The following is a 17,385-nucleotide window of genomic DNA, read 5'->3' as shown; positions in this document are numbered from 1 at the left end:
GCCTGTTAAAGCCGTTAAAAATTTAATTAAGAGCAATCCTTCCTGTCCAACCTTACGGTTGGCGGACAGACGAAAAGGCCAAGCGGCCTTTGCACTTTTTTTGGAAACCTCATCCATGGGCGGGATGAGATTTCCAAAAGCAAATAAAAATAACATAGTCACATGAGGAGCCATGTTCTATAACATTTTTTTTATAAAATCTTATTTTTTTAAAAAATCTGTTCATCAGAACTGCCTCAGGGAGATTTGCTAGTGCGCGTGCATGCGTAAAGTTTGCGCTGGCCCCTCTCGCACTCCCCACCCGCAGAGGCAGTGCTGAGCACTGCCACTTGCGTTTCTTGCCGGGCGGGCATGTTAAACTGCGGTCCAGCCCGATTTGTAGGCAGCAGCTGGCTTCACGGCCACTCCTGCCTGCCTCCGCCGAGCTTGCCCAACAAGGGCAAGATTCTGCCTGTTGTGTGTGTGTGTGTGTGTGTGTGTGTGTGTGTGTGTGTGTGTGTATGTGTGTGTGTATGTGTGTTTATGTGTGTATGTATGTGTGTGTGTGTGGTGTGTGTGGTGTGTGTGTGTGGTGTGTGTGTGTGGTGTGTGTGTGTGTGTGGTGTCTGTGTGTGTGGTGTGTGTGGTGTGTGTGTGTGTATGTGTGTGTGTGGTGTGTGTGTGTGTGGTGTGTGTGTGTATATGGACGGGGACAGCATGGGGGGAGGTTTTAAAAGAATTGATCTACAAATGGATTAAAATATAAACTTTTAGCAAGATTGATTCTGGATAAATGCTTTTACTGTTTTGATGTGAAGAAAGGTGTCATTTTATTTTTGGCCCCACCGCCCTGCACCAAGCTGCAAATGTAGTAATAACTGTTGCATGTAGGCTAATGGAGGCACTCATCAAATTTGACATTTTAATTCTTAATGGCAACTTCACAGTGGCCTGATTTGCTTGCAGGTTGCTGGTAGCATTATTGCTCAACAGCTTTTCTTTAAAATAGTTATTTTGCTGTTCATTCTTAGTTGCAGGTATTGTTAGGGACTGGGATGGGAGGAGTGTGTCCCGTTTCCCCACAGGTCACAACAATAGTTTAAATTTAAATCACTCCAAAAATTGGCCAGTTGTTACCTTTTGATATTATTATTCCCTGGGTAAAAAGACTCTAACCAGGCCTCTTTCAGTAAACACAAAAAATATTGACTTATTATAAAATAAACTATTTTTTAAAAAGAACAAGTTAATAAACTGGTTAACATGCAAGTTGTAGTTTAGAAGTGTAATGATTTTTCCCCCTTTTAAAAAAAAAGCAGATATTTGAACCCAGTATACACATACACACACATACACACACACACACACACACACACACACTCAACCTCAGAACAGAGCAAAACAAATACAGTCCCCTGCACAGCCTGGAGTATGAGAAAGTTTCCTTTAAAGGGATAAAATTTGAAGAGAGTTGACACTGTTGATCCAATAGAATTCTGGTCACAATAGATCTGGAAGTTCTTTCAGATGGATTTGTTGGTGAAACTGTCCTTGATGACTCTTTCTTATCACAGCTTTGTGAACTCTCAAAAAAACAGATGTTATCTTGATGAGATGTTTGAGGTAAGTTTAACGTAAAGGTGGGAAAGAGAGCTTCTTTCTTGCAGCCTGCTTCTAAGGCACCCCACACTCACTCACTGAGAGTTTAAAAGGCTAAGATGTTCACTCAGGCCAAGTGTTTTTAACCAATCAGCAAGAGTCTTTAGCCTGGCAACTGCAGCTCTTTGTTAACTTAGATATGCAAAGTATCTCTTCCCTCTCCAGGAGTTCCTTGTTGGTTATCTATCTTGATCCATGGTTTCTTGAGGAATGCCATAGTCACATCCCAAATTATTATTACAAACTTTTAAAATAACACAGGAGGAGGAATGTCCAAAGCTTAATGTCCTTCAAGTTTTTCCAAAAATGGGCTCCTCACAGTATGTTTAGGCTTTGGGAATAGGGGGTTAGTAGCGAGGTACTTCCAGCGCTGTTCACTGATTCACCGTCAAATCTCAAAAGTTGAGGTATTCATTTACTGCTAGTCTGAAACCCAGTTGTTTGATTTGTGACTGTCTTAACGTGCTCTTTTCTTTTTGAGGGCTGGAGTTGTAACATTTATATTTTGGGAAATTTTTTTTTCTAATCTCTGATTGCCTTGTTTGCAGTCCTACTGCAGAGTGCAGGGAAAGTGAATTAAAACACTGGCATCTCTTCACTTTGCCTGTCCCACACATCACAGACAATGGGAAGATTATAGTATCAGCAATTCTGCAATGTCAAACTGGGACACATTGGTTTCAAAGAATTATCAATCTTAAATTTGAAGGCAGTCCATTCCCTCCTTATCTAAAGGAGTATGTGGTTGGTTGGTATGTTCGGTTTGAAGTTGGCTTGTGTGTTGCAGATTTTGTTCAGTTACACTTTATGGATCCAGAAATGCTCTGGCTGTGCAGCAGACAAGTTTAAAAAAAAATCCTGCATCTTTCCTGCAGTCAAGGCAGGAAATTTAGAATTCTACAAATTTGAATACTGCTTGAGAAGTAAGCTGTCCTGAACTGGCAATTCGAGGTAGTAGCAAAGGTCCTATATGATTTGAAGTTTCCTTGATTCTAAGCTGAATGCGAACACTGACATCTTAACTTAATTTGCTGACGGTCTGTTGGCTCAAGTTTTTTGAAACCAGCTGTTTTGGATCAAAAGATTAGTTCTGGGTCATTTGACAGTTGCACATCTGAAAAGGTTGTGAGTTCCTGCTTCAGGTCTAGGATTTGAACCCACAACCTTTACTGATTAACGCCGTCCTGATTAAGGTTCACCGTAAAATACTGAGGTGGAAACAGTGACTGAAGTTCCATCCTTTTGGATGATAAACCTCCCTTCTCCAGTGCATGGTGCTGGTTTGAAAGGGGTTGCTGTTCCATATGGACCTTTCCAAATATGTTTTTAAAGTAATGTTTGAGAATGGACCTGTGCTGAGAAAGTCAAAGGATTTGTGCAATCCCTCTTTACAAAGGGCTATGATTCACTAACACACCTGAATTAGAAAACCAATTTGGGTTTCTTGGCTCCTCGTATGAAGCTGTAGTCTATTCCATTTCCATTGTTATATTTAAGTAAATCCTTTGGCACTGAACCACACTTGCCTTTATTTGAGCTATTGTTTCCATTTCCGGCACAATTGTGCCATAGCTTCTCAAATGTCCATCAGTCACTGATCCCCATCAATAAAGCATGGATTGAAAGTTTGAATTGGCTCTTGTGAATGGGCTACAGTTTCCATTCTGTAATCCTGGTCATGCCAGGACTGTTTGTTCATGGGAAATATGTTCTCCATCATGGTGAGGTATGGAATAAGTGTTCAAATTCATGAGGGGTCTGGGCAAAATAGATAGAGAGAAACTACTCCCATTGGCAGAGGAACCAGAGGACACCAGTTTAACATGATTGTTAAAAAGAGGTAACTTGAGGGAAAACTGCACTTTCAAAAAAAAAAGGAATGTTTGGGATCTGGAATGTGCTGCATCAGTGTGGTAGAGGCAGATTCAGTTGTGACTTTCAAAAGGTAATTGGATAGTTATCTGAAGAGGAAATAAAGGATTGCAGAGCTACGGGGAACAAGGGGAGGTGTAGTGGAACTAGCTGAGTCACTCTTAACAGCGAGCTGATGGGCCAGACAGCCTCCTGTGCTGTAACCATTCAGTGAGGGTGAGGTTAGTCTTCGGTGACAGCGAATTGTTGGCCTTTCCTGTTGACGTTAGCAGAAAAAAAAAGCAGGCTGCCAATTTCGCTAGCAGCAATCATTCCATCTCCCCTCTTCAATTAGCGTAGAAATTGTATACCCTGTCTGTTATTTCACCAAAGTTTGATTTATTTTTTTAATTAAATATAAGTTAGTGCACTAAAGGTGTAACTAGATCAACAGCTGTGTTTATCTTTAAATAAACATCCGCGCCTTTTTCAGGCTAGATGTCACTTTATAGCTAGTAACTGTTTGTTTATATCTGGAATTTTAAATGAAATTGTACCAGTTCTGCATCATGTGGAATGATCAGCTGGTGAGATACTACCCGCCATGTTACCAGATACTGTTAGAATCAGTGAAGTCAATTGGTGAAGAATAGTACTGGAACCAATCTCTACTTAGTGTAATGTTTGTTTACGGAATGAAGCATTGCAAGCATATATCTCCTAACTCAACCACACCTTATTTTCAATGAGTGTCTCTTCTTACCTGCACAAGTGAAACCTCAATTAATGCCCTCCACTAGTGTTTAATTAATTACCATTAAAATGCAATCAACAGATGCAATAATGTGATGTACCAGGGTAGGAAATGCCTCCTAGCATTCGCAGGTAGTCTTCTCACCAGGAAATAGCCATTACAACTTTCCTAAGGTTTATGTTTTCCTCTGAGTTGTTGGTATTTCAGACATAAATAGCAGTATAAATATTGGCTAGTTTATCAACCTAATTGGGTATTATTTACTTTTTTTAGTCATCTCCGTTACAGCTAAGCATTGTTAAAATGAAATATTAGAATTACAGTGCCGTCACATACAGAGATTTACTGGCCAATGTTGGCAGCTTCAGTGAAGTGTCATAGATGTGAAGGAGACAAATCTTCTGCCTATGTTTCCCATATTGATAAGATTACCTCCTTTTGTGGTGGCTGATCACATTGTTCAGGGTGCTGGTCAGGGGCTTGGGGGAGTCAGGTGGAGAATTGAGCACTGCTCTAGGGAGCGGAGCTGTCGAGTGAAGTGTAAGGTTAGAAAATAAAAAGGACTTTCACTTTAAACAGTGCCTTTGGTAATTGCCAAATGTCCCAAAATGCTTTACTTTGAAGTACTTCTTGAAGTGTGACTGTAGTAATGTCGGAAACATGGCAGCCAAGTTAATGCACAGCAGGATCCCACAAACTGCAATGTGATAAATGACCAGATAAAGGTTGATGGGAACAGTGAAGTCAGGAGAATGGAAATGTTTCTATGGAGACTGGTGAGAGTGGTGTTTGCAACCAACAAATTACTTTTGAAGTGCAACCAATTTGTACACAGTAATGATCCCACAGATGGAAAATGAAATAATTGATTCAGTTAAGGTCTTCCTTTAGTGCTAGTGGTTAAGAGAAGACTATGTTTATAAAGAGGAGAGGGGAATATCCTGCTCTTTGATGCCTTTGAAGAATGTCATGGGATTCACAAGGCTGTACCCCTTTGACATCTCATCTGCTAGATGCCACCCGTACTAACTCGGAACTCCTGTGGTTACTGCAGTGTCAGGCAAGATTATGTACCGAAGCCGGACCTGAACCTTCAACCTTCTGACTTGTGACTGTGTACAAACTGTGTCCACCTGGTTCTCTAACAATAGCACGTTTGCACCATTGTATATAACATCCCCTTGCTGTGGATATATATATTTTACTGCTGTCAGGGAATCTGTATTCTTGGGTTTGTGCTGTGCGCTTTCGGAGCCAAGGAGTATAAGTTCTAGCATGCCCGGGGCATCTGTGCGAGTGCAGAGAGTGGCGGGGGACATGCCGCGCATGTACAAAAGGTGACTTAAAAGCATTTTTTGTTTACTGAAACCCCAAGCAAAGGACGTAGAGGGGATGGTTCAAAAAGCTTGCTCACTTCCCCTGGTGTGCAGCGCAAAAAACTCGACCTCGGGACTCGGGTTTTGGGCGTGAGGAGGAGCCCAAGTGATGGATTAGTCCGGAGGTGAAGAGGCAGCAGAGGGTTGATGGCCCCACGTGAAATGCCGTCAATGGCTCCATGCAGCTATGATCCAGAGAAGTCCCGGAGTAGGTGTTGCGCCATGCTGCTGGGGCTCGGGGAAGTCCAGTTTGTCAGCTCGGTGAGGCTGAAGTGAAGATGTCTGCGCTGTGAAGCCGGCATCTGGGGCAAAGGAAAGCCAGTGAGCGGTAGTGTTCTGCTCAGAGCAGCTAGGCAGCTGGGATTGTGCCAGTGATTAGATGCTGGGGTACGGCCTTGTGAATCCAGTGTATCAGAGTCTCAAGAGAAGAGATTGAATAATTGGGAGGTGAGCAGTTGTTGGGGCAATCTGAGTTGGAGAAGCTGTTGAGAAAAATCAGAGGCTTTTTCCTTGAAGGAAAGGAGCTAAAATCCTTCATGAAAACAGAGTTTTCTAGGATTTGTGTGACTCAAGTGATCACTAATGTCTGGGTGAGTTGCTGAGAAATTGATGGGATCTGTCTTGGTTGTGACTGTCACTTATTGTGCAGTTTGTGCTGTTTGACCACAGTTCGCCTATTAATTCATGTCTGCCTCATGTTAGTTTTGGATCTTTATAAGATGGATAGTATTGACAATTTGCCTTATTGACTCTTGTGTAGTAAAATTTGTTTTCTTTAAAACTTTGGAAACTTGTCAATTTATTCTCTTCGTGATTAACTGGGATTTCAAATTTTGTTTACTTTACAACAATTATGTGGATCCTAATAAAATTGTGGGCCTCGTCCAGGAGCGTAACAGGGCTATTTATACTATTGTTTTCGTTTGGTTCATTGGGAAAAAAATAGCTGGTTTTGGGGATGGGCAGGGAAGTGGGCTTAAGGCTGCAATCAGATCAGCCATGATTTTATTGAATGGCGGACAGGCTGCCTTAAAACTATTTCTTGCTTTTTTTTACTCACCGCACTTTGCAAGTGGCCATGTATTTTTGCTGTTCATCGAAATGACAATCCATCTATCTGGTGTTTTGCCTCTGCTCCAAGATATTTTCGTTGGACTCTGAGGAGAGGGTTCCTTGGGCTGTGTTCTGAGATTTGTAGTCAGCTAGCTGGTTGAGTCTCTTAAAGTTTGGAAAGTTATGTCGATTCAAGAATCAGAGCTCTAAGGAGGAATGTTTGGGGAAGATTTCAAAAGTCAACTGAAATGCATAACTTGAATAAAACGTGACATCGGAACATTCCATTCTGATGGAATAGTCGACCTAAAAGGTTGACTCTGGATTCCCCCCTCCACAGATACTCCCAGGCCTGATGAGTATTTCCAGCATTTCTGTCTTTATTTCAGACTTCAGCATCTGCAGTATTTTCTACTTTTGTATTATTGTGGAACACAATTTTTTTTGTTTGTTGACTACATTTGATTTGGACAAATGAAGCCTTTAGCCCACAGATAACGTGGATAGCTGGACTTTTATAATGCAGTTTACTCTATCGAAGTTTCAAAATCTTAGACGATTTGGTTAATGTGCAGGAGACATGGTTTCAGAACTTAATTGGATAGTTTGTTCTGAAGGAAAAGGCCTTGATCAGCCTTCAGGACCACATGATAAGCAGCTGATGCCTATTAGGAAAGGCTGCAGTCTTTGTAGTTGGCAACTGCTTCTCGTGTTTATTGGATTTGCTGTGTAAGTTTGTGTCTCTCTCTTGATAGATTTAGTGGTTTTTGTGCATTGGGCAAGGCCCCAGTTAGATGGTCGGAGCATTCGGATTTTCTTGAAACCTTTCTTTCTCTCTCTCCCTGCCCCCCCATCTCAGCATTCTGGATGAAACAGACACTTAGTGGCCGGGCCAGGACAGTGGAGTTCGCTTCCTAGTGGGATTGGACACGGAAAGTTTGGACACCGGGCTGGATTTTTTTTCCATCGTACGAAGGTATGAGCTGTTTGCGCAATTTTTAACTAGATCAATATTCCAATTGGTTTTGTTCAGTATCTTGAAGTGTTATAAAGCCTTGAACAACTTTGATCCACCGTATCTTTTTTAAGAATCATTTGGGCAGCTTTGGCACTGGCTCTGATTTAATCAAGTGCAATGGATTTTCATTTAAAAGATAAAAAGCCATTCCATTAATAATGTGAGGCGGTGAGTGACTAAGGAGTTTGCTCACTGAATTCAAGTGCTGTAATGAAATGAAATCATGAATGAGATCATCTGAATGTGGGAATTGTATCCTGAAGTATGACGATTCTACGTAACTTAGTTTAAACAAATGGTTTTCTTCATTCTGTACATGCTTGTGGTCTGATGCTTGTTGTCTGATGCAAAGAAGCAACTGTTTTATGCCTCTTAAGAATCTGCCTTTATGTGAGCTGATTTAAAATTAATTTGTACGTTCTAGCCCCAGCTAATTGATGATGAAGCTGCTTTACATTTGAAGCCGAGTGGTATACTAGGACTTGATACTTCCTCCTTTTTTCTCTCTTTTTCCCCCTACCCCCAAGTACCTGACTTTCAGCTCATGTCATCTGGTGGAGAAAGCAAGCCATGACGACTGATTTTTTAAAAAAATGTTATTTTATCCCCCAAGGGTGAATTAATTTTCACCCTTCATGCTAGATTCTAACTCAAGAGTATCGGCAGTTGCGTCAGAGCTGGGAATAGATCAGATCCACGCCACCTCTGTGATTTTTTTTAAATACAGGGCTACGCAAAACCCTTTCCCAAACAGTTCACTATTTTATTTTGAAAGTTGCGATTGCATAATTGATAAGATCCCTAATATATACGCATTAGGAATGGTATTTTTTTCCATTCATATTTTCTCTTCAGCTGGCTGACTCACTGCAAATGAACCTAGAGTTTCTGACCCACAGTTGGGTTTTTATGATGGTTTGAGTTGGCCTCTTCCCTTAGTTTTAAATCCAGCGCTGGATGCATTTGATTCTCTGCAGTGCAAATGGGAGATTTGAACAGTCTTTGCAGGATCACCCCATCTCCATCTGGCAAAATGCAATTGGACGCTAAACAAATATTTAATGCACCAAAAACGCATTTTAAATTCGGCAAATGCTGTTGATTTCAATGTTAATAATTAAGTCATGAAGGGAAGCAGTCTAATGGCTGGCTTCCTACTGTGTGTGTGTGTGTGTGTGTTCTGTCTCAATGGAAAATGACAATGTAGCAACATTCTCCATCCGTAAGTTTAGCACCACAGAATATTGTGTAATAATTGGAAGGCTATGTTGTAATTGCCCCTGAATTTGTCGAAGAGCAAAAATGTGGATTTAATTTTATGACCTATTTTTGTTCTTTTAAGATGTTCTATTGAAAATACTTACTTGGGGGAGTGAGGAAAGAGTGCAAGTCTGCCAACCATTCCTCTCCCATCTGATGGAGAATTTAGGGGGAGGAGTGGGGGTGGTCCCAGGCTACAGCGAGGGTCCTGGCCAGTGACTATTCCAATAGAACCTGTGTTGCCTTAAGAACTGACATCAATGTACTGAGGCTTCCAAAGGCCCCTGGACAGCCCAAAACAAAAGCATTCAAATCCCCAAGGGAAATTATTTGCTTTTAAAGCCATACTACTTTGCTCCCTTTGGAGCATTCTTTAACAAAGCACTGGTTTGTATAATTTACCATTACCAGTTTGCACCACTCTAAATGCACATCCTAGTGTGAAACTGCTTCTTGCCCTGTGACTGCAGCTTAATATTGACTTCCCAATGCTGCACCTCTAAAGCACTCCCAACACTTGGACTGAGTTCTTGTAGCAGTGTTGCAATCGATGTCAAGAAAATGTATTAATTGAAGTCTTTGCAGCAACAGTGTAGGTTGTCTTATTTCCCCATCAGCTTCTGTAGTAAGGATTTCTGTTGAAAATAGAAACATATCGACAATGCTACTCTGGCTTTGAGAGAACTTGGAGCTGTTTTACCATCCACAATATTCCAAAAAATAGATGCTTCAGTGAACTGAAGTTCTGCAATTCAGTAGGATTATTAAGGTTATTTGGATAAATTGCTGTATGTGCTCTTCTGGAGTATTATAGTTTTTGTTAATGGAGAGTTGCAGTCGACAAATCATCATACTCGCTACTTATCCTGCAGGGCAAGGCCAAATATTCTTTCTCCACTAAGAACTGCAACTCTCTTGTATCAAAAAGGTTCCTGTTATTTCCCCTAAATTAACATTTGAATTTAGTTCAATTCTGGTTTTAAAAATTAGTGGCTCAATTAAATAGTGTTTCTGACTCCCCTCTTTGTAGCCCCATTGGGGTTAGTTTTTGTGTGTTAAAATTGGACCACTGATGCCATATCCGAATTGCAGAATGAGGGGTCTGTGGTGTGATGGGATCTCTCCAGTCCTTAGTCTGTGGAGACAGTTGGCAATCAATCTCAAGTGCATTAAATTCAATTGACACCAAATGTGGATTGTTCTGGACTCCAAGGCAAGATCCAAGAAATGGGTAAGGTTTACAGATAGATGCATCAGTGGCAAAGGAAATTCAATGTGGACACGAGTAAGTTATCATAAATTAGAACTAAAAATACGCACAACTTGAGCATCCAATAACTGGGCTAAAAAGTAGAGACTTAGTGGTGTTGGCTGATGACATCTAGAGACCATAGGGCAGCAATACACAAAGCACGTAAGAAGCTGGGTTATTTTAAAAATATTATCTCCACCTAATTTCTCAAATGCTTTCCAGTTTTCTCGCTGCTGTCTGATCTCTATCTTCTAAAACTTAAGCTAATTCATTAATTTGGTGCAGGGAGGCAAGCCTCTGGAACAGCTTGTTTTCCACATTACCTTGTTCCACCACTAGAGGTCAGTCCTTCAGCCATCATGCTTCTGGCATTGGGAATTATTTTCCTACACCACTGTATCTACACACCTCTCCTCTCTTCCTGTTTTCAAAATCCTTTTTAGGAATGAAATCCTGAAGCACTTCTTCTACACAGGCTCTTGGAAATCTTGAATTTGTTTCTCCTAAAGACATTTTCAAGACTCTGATCCACAGATTTTTTATTAAGTAAGCAAGGGATATGGAACATGGGCCGATAAGTAGAGTTGAGGTGCAGGTCAACCCATGATCCAATTGAACAGTGGAGCAGGTCCAAGATGCTGGATAGCTGCCTCCTGTTTCCACAGTGCCTTTAGTCTCCACGCCTGCCTGACTTCACCTTCAGCCCATTATCTGTATGACCCTTTCATTAGCTTGCTGCTGTCTGGTGGACACGAGACAGCTTGAGCAGCTTGTGGTGGAGCCCACTGGGGAACAGGCAATTCTAGATTTAGTGATGTGTAATGAGGCAGATTTGATAAAGGAGCTTAAGGTGAAGGAACCCTTAGGAGGAAGTGACCATAATATGATAGAATTTACCCTGCAATTTGAGAGGAAAAAGCTGGAATCAAATGTAACGGTATCACAGTTGAATAAAGGCAACTACAGAGGCATGAGGGAGGAGCTGGCCAGAATTGACTGGGAGATGAGCCTAGCAGTGAAGACAGTGGAACAGTAATGGCAGGAGTTTCTGAGAGTAATTTGGGAGACACAGCAAAAATTCATCCCTATGAAGAAGAAGCATACTAAAGGGAGGACATGGCTGACAAGGGAAGTCAGAGACAGCATAAAAGCTAAAGAGAAAGCATACAATACGGTGAAGAGCAGTGGGAAACCAGGGGATTGGGAAGCCTACAAAGACCAACAGAGGACAACTAAAAAAGAAATAAGGAGGGAGAAGATTAAATATGAGGGTAAACTAGCCAGTAATATAAGAGAAGATTGCAAGAGTGTTTTTAGATATATAAAGGGTAAGAGAGAGGCAAAAGTGGACGTTGGGCCACTGGAGAATGACATTGGAGAAGTAGTAGTGGGGAACAAAGAAATGACAGAGGAACTGAATAGGTACTTTACGTCAGTCTTGACGGTGGAAGACATGAGTGACATCCCCAAAGTTCAAGAGAGTCGGGGGTCAGAGGTGAGTATGGTGGCCATTACCAAGGAGAAGATGCTAGGGAAACTGAAAGGTCTGAAGGTGGATAAATCACCTGGACCAGATGGATTACACCCCAGAGTTCTGAAGGAGATAGCTGAAGAGATAGTGGAGGCGTTAGTGGTGAAATCACTGGAGTCGGGGGGGTCCCAGGGGACTGGAAAATCACTAATGTAAACCCCCTGTTTAAGAAGGAAGTGAGGCAAAAGACGGGAAATTACAGGCCGATTAGCCTGACCTCGGTTGTTGGTAAGATTTTAGAGACCATTATTAAGGATGAGATTTCAGAATACTTGGAAGTGCATGGTAAAATAGGGCAAAGTCAGCATGGTTTCATCAAGGGGAGGTCATGCCTGACAAATCTGTTAGAATTCTTTGAGGAGGTAACGAGTAGGTTAGACAAAGGAGAGCCAATGGATGTTATCTACTTGGACTTCCAGAAGGCCTTTGACAAGGTGCCGCACAGGAGGCTGCTCAGTAAGATAAGAGCCCATGGTGTTAGAGGCAAGGTACTAGCATGGATAGAAGATTGGCTGTCTGGCAGGAGGCAGAGAGTGGGGATAAGGGGGTCCTTCTCAGGATGGTGGCCGGTGACTAGTGGAGTTCCGCAGGGGTCAGTGTTGGGACCACAACTTTTCACTTTATACATTAATGATCTGGATGAAGGAACTGAGGGCATCCTGGCTAAGTTTGCAGATGATTCAAAGATAGGTGGAGGGACAGGTAGTACTGAGGAGGTGGGGAGGCTGCAGAAGGATTTGGACAGGTTAGGAGAATGGGCAAAGAAGTGACAGACGGAATACAACGTGGGGAAGTGTGAGGTCATGCACTTTGGTAGGAAGAATAGAGGCATAGACTATTTTCTAAATTGGGAGAGAATTCAGAAATCTGGAATGCAAAGTGACTTGGGAGTCCTAGTCCAGGATTCTCGTAAGTTTAACTTGCAGTTTGAGTCGGTAGTTAGGAAGGCAAATGCAATGTTGGCATTTATTTTGAGAGGACTAAAATATAAAAGCAGGGATGTGCTGCTGAGGCTTTATAAGGCTCTGGTCAGACCACATTTAGAATATTATGAGCAATTTTGGGCCCCGTATCTCAGGAAGGATGTTCTGGCCCTGGAGAGGGTCCAGAGGAGGTTCACGAGAATGATCCCAGGAATGAAAGGCTTAACATATGAGGAATGTTCGAGGACTCTGGGTCTATACTCGATGGAGTTTAGAAGGATGAGGGGGGCTCTGATTGAAACTTACAGAATACTGAAAGGCCTGGATAGAGTGGACATGGGTAAGATGTTTCCATTAGTAGGAGAGACAAGGACCCGAGGGCACAGCCTCAGAGTAAAGGGAAGACCTTTTAGAACAGAGATGAGGAGAAACTTCTTTAGCCAGAGAGTGGTGAATCTATGGAATTCATTGCCACAGAAGGCTGTGGAGGCCAGGTCATTGAGTGTATTTAAGACCGAGATAGATAGGTTCTTGATTGGTAAGGGGATCAAAGGTTAAGGGGAGAAGGTGGGAGAACGGGGTTGAGAAACTTATCAACTATGGTTGAATGGCGGAGCAGACTCAATGGGGCAATTGGCCTAATTTCTGCTCCTATGTCTTATGGTCTTTCTCCCCTCCCTTAAAATAGCGGAAGAAATTTTGATAATATGAGAGCTGTGAAATGAACTAACTTGGCTGGTTACAAAATTGCCTCTGAGATTTTTTTTAAAGTTTGCTTTGTGCTTTTAAATAAATTGGTAAGAGCAAAACTTTACAAATCTGTTTGAAGGCTGGATCTGTATAAACCACTTCATTAATATTTTCGGTTAAAACAACAAGCTTGCTTTTTTTTCTCTTCGTTGAAGTAAATATTCTAGATGGATCACCTCTCAAGACTTAATCTCCTGGCACAGTCTCTATCCGAGTTTCATGATCTCTGAAGTACCTAAGGGTGCATTGGGTTAGAATGTTCTGGAATCTGTGTTTGACACAACATGCACCTCCACTTTATTGGAAGTTCTGTATTTCTGCTTCTGATCTTTTTGTGAAGTAACTTTAGACTATCTAAACCACAGTTTGTAGTGAGTACAAGCCCACAGTATATACAGAACTTCCACCACCCAATTGAGAACCAAGCTATCCAACTTCATTGAATATCTGCTAAAATGAAAGAGAAAGAGGCGTACAGATAAGTGACTACAACTGAGTGAGATGTACACTATGAAGTCTGATAGCATCAGGTCAAACATGGGCAGGAAACCTCCTGCTGATTACCACATACCACCCTCCCTCAGCTGATGGATCATTTCCTCCATGTTGAACATCACTTGGAGGAAACGTTAAGGGTGGCAAGGGTGCAGAATGTACTCTGGGTGGGGGACTTCCAAAAGTGGCTCGGAAGCACCACCATAGACCGAGCTGGCTGAGTCCTAAATGACATAGCTGCTAGACTGGGTCTGTGGCAGGTGGTGAGGGAACCAATAAGAAAGAAAAACACACGTGACCTCATTGTCACCAATCTGCATGCTGCAAATGCATCTGTCCATGACAGTATCAGTAGCAGTGACCACCACACAGTCCTAATGGAGACGAAGACCCGTCTTCACATTGAGGCGACTCTCCATTGTGTTGTGTGGCACTATCGCCGTGCTAACTGGGATAGATTTCGAACAGATCTAGGAACTCAACACTGGGCATCTATGAGGTGCTGTAGGCCACAGGAAAACAATCTGTAACCTCATGGCCCTGCATATCCCCCACTCTACCATTACAACCAAGCCAGGGGATCAACCCTGATTCAATGAAGAGTGCAGGAGGGCGTACCGGGAGCAGCACTAGTCATGTTTAAAAATGAGGTGTCAACCTGTTGAAGCTACAACTTAGGACTACTTGCATGCCAAACAGCATAAGCAGCAAGTGATAGATAGAGCTAAGCAATTCCATAACCAACGGATCAGATCTAAGCTCTGCAGTCCTGGCACATCCAGCCGTGAATGGCGGTGGACAATTAAACAACTCACTGGACGAGGTGGCTCCACAAATATTCCCATCTTCAATCATGGAGGAGCCTGGCACATCAGTGCAAAAGATAAGGCTGAAGCATTTGCAACAATCTTCAGGCAGAAGTGCCAAATGGATGATCCATCTCGGCCTCCTCCGGATGACCCCAGTGTCACAAATGCCAGTCTTCAGCCAATTTGATTCTCTCCGCATGATATCAAGAAACAGCTGAAGGCACTGGATACTGCAAAGGCTATGGGCCCTGACAATATTCTGGCAGTCCTGAAGACTTGTGCTCCAGAACTTGCTGCACCCCTAGCCAAGCTGTTCAGAACAGCTACAATACTGGCATCTACCTGGCAATTTGGAAACTTGCCCGGGTATGCCCTGAACACCAAAAGCAGGACAAATCCAACCTGCTCAATTAGCGCCCCATCAGACTACTCTCGATCATCAGCAGAGTGATGGGCGGGGGTCATCGATAGTGCTATCAAGCAGCACTTGCTTAGTAATAACCTGCTCTCTGATGTTCAGTTTGGGATCTGTCAGAGGCACTCTGCTTCTGACCTCATTACAGTTTTGGTTCAACCATGGACAAAGCAGCTGAACTCCAGTAGTGAGGTGAGAGTGACTGCCCTTGATATCAAGGCAGCATTTGACCCAAGTGTGGCATCAAGGAGCCCTAGCAAAACTAGAGTCAATGGGAATCGGGGAAAACTCTCTGCTGGTTGTAGTCACGCCTAGCACAAAGTAAGATGGTTGTGGCTGTTGGTCAGTCATCTCAGTTCTAGACATCACTGCAGGATTTCATTGGGGTAGTGCCCTAGGCCCAACTATCTTCAGCTACTTCCTCAATGACCGACCTTCCATCAGAAGATCAGAAGTGGGGATGTTTGATGATTGCATGATTTTCAGCACCATTCAAGATGACTCAGATACTGAAGCAATCCAAATGCAACAAGACCTGGACAATATCCAGGCTTGGGCTGACAAGTGGCAAGTAACATTCACACCACACAAGTGCCAGGCAATGACCATCTCCAACAGGAGAGAATCTAACCATCGCCCCTTGACATTCAATGGCATCACCATCACTGAATCCCCTACTATCAACATTCTGGGAGCTACCATTGACCAGAATCTGAACTGGACTAGTCATATAAATACTATGGCTACAAGAGCAGGTCAGAGGCTAGGAATCGTGCACTCCACTTGCCTGGATGAGTGCAGCTTCAACAACACTCTCTAGAAGCTTGACACCATCCAGGACAAAGCCTGTTTGATTGGCAACCCTTCCACAAACATTCACCCCCTCAACCACCAAACAGTAGCAGCAGTGTGCACCATCTACAAGATGCACTGAAGAAATTCACCAAGGTTCCTTAGACAACACCTCCCAAACCCTGACTACTATCTTCTAGAAGGACAAGGGCAGCAGGTACATAGGAACACAATGACCTGGAAGTCCCCCTCCAAGTCACACACCATCCTGTCTTGGAAATATATCACCATTCTTTCGCTGTCACTGGGTCAAAATCCTGCATCTCCCTTCCTACAGCACTGTGGCTTACTTACACCTCAGGGACTGCAGCGGTTCAAGAAGGCAGTTCACCACTGCCTTCTCAAGGGCAATTAGGGAGGCTGGCCCAGCAAGCGATGTCGCATTCCATAAATTAATAAAATTAAATAAGGTTGGACAGAAATGGCAGGGCTGGTGGTGTGCCCTGACTGCAACATGTGGGAATCTGTGGAATGTACTGCAAGCCCAGACAACCACACCTGAAGAAAGTGCCTGCAGCTTAGGAAACACCGGCTCAGAGTTGCTGAGCTGGAGTCTGAGTTACAGGACTTGGCAGACATCAGGGAGGAGGAAGAGTTACCTGGACACTTTGTTCCAGGAGGCAATCATTCCATTAGGTTAGACAGAACTTTGAGTTGGCCAATGGTTACGGACAGGAGGGTGTGACTGTAAGTCAGGCAGCTAAGGGGAACCAGTATGTAGTGACGGAGGAGCTTCAGCCCCTAAATTTGTCCAGCAGGTACAAGGTAGATGAAAGGACTGCAAGGTGGATGAGTAGGCTGACCATGGTGAAAGATGCCATTCTAGTGGGGGGAGTGATGAGGAATGTGGTAGTGATAGGAGGCAGTACAGTCAGGGGCATAGATATTGTTCTCTGCAGTCGAGAATGAGAGTCTAGATGGCTGTGTTGCCTGCCCGGTGCCAGGGTTTGGGATATCTGCTTGGGACTGGAGAGGAACTTGCTGTGGGAGGGAGAGGATGCAGTGGTCATGGTCCATGTATATACCAATGACGTAGGTAAGACAAGGTAAGAGGTTCTGCATAGAGAGTATGAGGAGCTGGGCACTAAATTAAAAAGCGCAACCTCAAAAGTAAATATCCCATTTAAAAACCACCACCCCTGACAGTGCAACACTCTCTCAGTACTGCACTGCATTGCCAGCCTAGATTCTGGTATTCAAGTCTCTGGAGTGGGACTTGAAACCACAACCTTCTAACTCTTGAGGTGAGAGTGTTACTAACTGAGCCACAGCCGACACTTAAGGTAGATTATTGGTGCAAAGTTGGAAATTTACTCTGTAACTGGTCATGATCTGGAAGTGTATATACAACACTCCCTTGGTACTGCACTAGTGCCAACCTCGATTCTTCTGCTCAGGTCTCTAGAGT

The 17,385-nt window shown here is 43.1% G+C and overlaps 1 protein-coding gene across 4 annotated transcripts in view; it reads left to right on the top strand.

Moving 5' to 3' along the window:
• rab27a (RAB27A, member RAS oncogene family) overlaps window positions 1–17,385 on the top strand; it is a 126,634-nt gene that overhangs the window by 32,279 nt on the left and 76,970 nt on the right. For 2 of the 4 annotated variants that reach the window (XM_041175140.1, XM_041175142.1), the window contains exon 3: window positions 7,532–7,648. The exons of the other annotated variants lie outside the window; for them this stretch is intronic. The gene's annotated coding sequence lies outside the window, so the exon portion shown is untranslated. The remainder of the gene's footprint in view (window positions 1–7,531; window positions 7,649–17,385) is intronic. 4 annotated transcript variants of the gene reach the window in all.

The sequence above is a fragment of the Carcharodon carcharias genome, chromosome 26 (genome assembly GCF_017639515.1).
Source record: "Carcharodon carcharias isolate sCarCar2 chromosome 26, sCarCar2.pri, whole genome shotgun sequence".
In the NCBI taxonomy this organism is placed as follows: Eukaryota; Metazoa; Chordata; class Chondrichthyes; order Lamniformes; family Lamnidae; genus Carcharodon; species Carcharodon carcharias.
Note: the sequence above shows the minus strand (reverse complement) of the source record. Positions and strands in the feature narration are given on the sequence as shown.